Source organism: Capsicum annuum, chromosome 12, assembly GCF_002878395.1.
Source record: "Capsicum annuum cultivar UCD-10X-F1 chromosome 12, UCD10Xv1.1, whole genome shotgun sequence".
Taxonomy (NCBI): Eukaryota; Viridiplantae; Streptophyta; class Magnoliopsida; order Solanales; family Solanaceae; genus Capsicum; species Capsicum annuum.
This window is the reverse complement of record NC_061122.1, coordinates 140502671-140506927: the sequence shown is the minus strand read 5'-3', so window position 1 is coordinate 140506927 and position 4257 is coordinate 140502671.

Here is a 4257-nt window from a genome sequence, read left to right as displayed (position 1 = left end):
TGAGTTAAAGTAATTAGTTGATTGCTTTGTAGGGTACCACGAGATTCTGATAAACAAATAAGATACCAATAAAACTACATTCATCATACCTTGGCGAGTATATTGTTATCAGGTTATTTCTTTTGGACTTAATAATCTAGGGGCAACTTATATGAGGGCCTTGACTGCTATTTTTCATGACATGATCCACAAGGAGATTGAAGCTCGGTATACATTATTAGAGCGTACATATTGTGCCTTGACTTGGATTGCACAAAAGTTAAGGTATTACATGTGTGCGTATACCACTTTTTTGATTTCTAGAATGGATCCGCTCAAGTATTGTAAGACCCCATAAAATTCTGTCATAATCTGAGCCTTAGAGAGTGTTCAGTAAAGTGTTAATCTGGCCTAAAAAGGTTGAGAAGTATCTTTCCAAGCGAGAAATATTTTGAACCATATAGAATTTATCTAATATCAACTTTTTGTCATGTAGAGTATTGAATAATCTTTTCATCTATACCAAGTTCGCCCAAATCCGACACTCGCGGAAAGAGTTAAAGCCGGTTTAGTAAGACAGTGTGCCACCTGGTACTTTAGTTCGGCGCGGAGCCAGCCAAAATGATAATCATCAAAATCCAGTGAGCCTCCGTGATTATGGTGCATCGCGCCAAGGCTTAGTTTCAGAATTGTTTATTTCCAATGCACCAATGCAATTCTACCGTATCGCGGTGCCTTTCTAGTTCGTAACCAAGGTGGCAATGTGATTTCTACCGCATCGCGCCATCAAATAGTTTCCTAATTGTCTAATTTCCAGTGAGATGGCACGATTATGGTGCGTCAGTCCAGCATGTAAAATTAGGATTTTTTTAGTTTATTTCCAGAGGCAAAAAAGGTCATTTTGCTACCCATATATATACTCCTTAACGCGGGATCTGGCCTTATTTTACCTAAAATATCATTGTTTTCTCTCAAAGTTGTTCCTGAACAAGATCTAGGGTTCCAAAATCAAAACCATTCCTTCTTCTTCAAGAGAAATCAAGAATCTCTCCAAGGGCTTTCAAGAAAGAGTTTCTCTAAGGTATGTAGATATTGATTCTTCGGTCCCTTTCATCCAAGAAGCTCAAGAACCCTTTTCTAAAATTCAAAGATCTTATGTTTGTGGGTTTTCATGATTCATGTGAGTTGAAAATGATGTTCATGCTATTATTGAGTCTTGATTCATGTTTGTTTGCAAGGTTTTCAAGCTTTGACCCTAGTATGTGATATTCATGTGATGTTCATAATAAACCCTCTTCAAGTAGCTTGTTAAGTGATGTGTTCATGTCAATTAAGTTAAGAAAATTGTTGAATAAGCAAAGCATGCTCCCCATATGTTTGATAAAATGCTTATGTGAAGAAATTAGAGCCATTATAGCATGTTGACTAGAAATCCCTAATGGTGTACAAGCCCATGCATGCCAAGTGTTTGTTGAAAAGCCTTAGTGAATGAATTGTGACACGATAGCATGAAATTCCCAAATTATTTGCGCTTCGATACATACTAAGACTTTAATACATGCTTAGTGTTTGATGCAAGATCTTGTTGAATGGAGTATGATCCAATAGCATGTCCCCCTATGTTATTACATGTTTAGGATTCATAAATGCTTGAAGTGATAACTCAGTGATTGTGATGGTGAATAATTGTCCATGGTCTTGATTATTCAAGAATGGTTATGTTTTACTTTTATGTTATCGAGTCCTGGGGGTATTTATACCCGATAATTTAGCTGCTGTCTAAAGCCTGTGTTAGTTTCCACGATAATTCCAGTCAAGCCATGATTCTTAGAACTCAATGAGTTATAGAACTCTGTATTATCAGACAGAGATAGAACTTAAGAAATCTTAGTAATCTATGTATCGCCGTAATCTCAGTATCGCTAGTAATCTAGCCTCAGTTCTGTACCCAACTCAAATCTAGTAGTATTCAAGTGTTCAGTTTTGATCTCTGTAGTAATCGAGTACTCTATTCAAAGCTCAGTGTCATTCAGTCAGATAATGAGATTCAACATTATTCCATTAGATATGGAACCAAGTGAATTCAACTTAACTCAGTCAGATCATTTGAGAAACATGATCAGTATATGATTCAGCTTAGTTTGTGTTCAATTTAGAATCAATTTAGAGTTTTTCAGTTAGGAGTAGGAGCTAGCACTGAGTGAGGGTAGGGATGGAGGATCCCCATCAAAGAGACAGTCATTAGGATAAATCCCTAAACTCTAGAATTGCGTAGCCAGCGCAGGATGCAGGAGTCACCCATCAGGAAAGGCTAATCACCCGTCAGATAGGCTTAACTATTATATTGCCTTAGGCTTGACTTCTTACGTGGGTCAACCATCAGATAGGCTTGACCAGAGAGGTATTTACGTTTGGCACAGTATTGACACTCTTCTAGCTGGGGTTACAGGTTGGACCCCACCAGTTGAGATTCTGGGCATGTCGGTTAAGTGACTACTTTCTACAGTTGCAGTTTTAGTATCAATCTTTAGAAATTAGGACTGTTAAAATTAATTATCTATCTCAGTGAGGAAGTCGGATAGTTCCATTGATTCATGGACCACCCGTCAAATAGGCTAGGTCCCATATAAAGTTATTTAGTATTAGATCTAGATATCACCCATCATATAGGCTTGATCTCAGTCTCATATTCAGTTGAGTAATCTCATTATCAGATCTAGACATCACCCGTCAGATAGTCTTATTCTCAGTCTCAGATTCATTTGAGTATTCTTGCTATGAGATCTAGAAATCACCCGTCATATAGGCTTGATCTCAGTCTCAGATTCAGTTGAGTATTCTTATTGTTGGATTTAGACATGATCATTTCTTATCATTAATAGTAGATTTTAGAATTATCCGTTAGAGAGGTTTGATCTCCGATGCAGTCAGTCGAGAGTAGAAAGCTCAGAATTTAGTTATTGATATGAGTAGATTCAGTTAATCAATTTTAATATTTTGAGTTACGATGATTTCAGTTATGGTGCATGCATTCATGCATGTGTTCTCATTCAGTACTCTCATGATTATTCAGTTAAGTAATTGTTCATGCATAAGCCCTTGCATTTAGCCTTACCCTATCTTCATACTCGGTATATTCCTGTACTGACGCATTTGGGCTTTGGTGTTTTATTTGACACCATAGGTTCAGAGGCACGAGATCCAGAGTACCCTTAGCAGCTCAGTCCAAGTTAGCAGTACTAAACATAACAGTGAGTCCTCTTCAGTTGAGGATGATCCTTATTTTTATTATTATCATATCAAATTTGGTTTGATTTTAGTAGACGGAGTTAGTTGGGGACATGTCCTATCAACTCTATAGTTCAGACAGTTTAGAGACTTTTCGGACAGATGTATCAGTATTCAGTTTTCAATTTTGAGTATTTTTAGATATTTTGAATCTTATGGCCAGTTTTCATATTTATTATTTATATTATGCAGTGTTCTGTGGTCCTTTGGGATCATGAGCACCGTGTGATGTTTTGGTTCCAGAAAAATTGGGTCGTTACAAGTATATCTTTCAGAAGCCCATGCTTACCGGGAATCTAGAAAAGTGGCAAATTTTTCTAAGCAAAATTAACGTTGTTTATGTTACTCAAAAGGTAGTAAAAGAACAAGATTTAGCCAACCATTTTGCTGAAAACCTTGTAGATGAAGAGTACCAGCCTCTTAAAACTTATTTCCCAAATAAAAAAGTTCTATTTATTGAAGAAGATATTTCAGAAGAATATCCAGGTTGGAGAATGTTCTTTGATGGGGCAGTAAACTTCAAAGGAGTTGGTCTTGGGGAAGTACTAATTTCAAAATTAGGCCAAAATTATCCGATCACAATAAAGCTCATATTTCCACACACTAATAATATAGCAGAGTACGAGGCTTGCATTCTTGGTATTAGAATGGATGCTGATATAAACATACATGAACTATTGGTTATAGGGGATTTAGATTTAGTGATTCATCAAGTACAAAGCTAATGGAGTGACAAGAACGTAAAGTCTCTCCCATATATATAATGCATGAAGGAGTTGCATAAGAAGTTCGTCAAGGTTGAATTCAAACATGTCCTGAGAACTCAAAATGAGTTAGCAGATGCATTGGCGACCTTGTCCTTTATAATTCAACATCTAGGCAAGAATTTTATAGATCCTATCAAGGTGAATGTACAAGACTGACCGGCCTGCTATTTTCATGTAGATGAGAAGCCAGAATAAAAACCTTGGTACTATGACATTAAGAGGT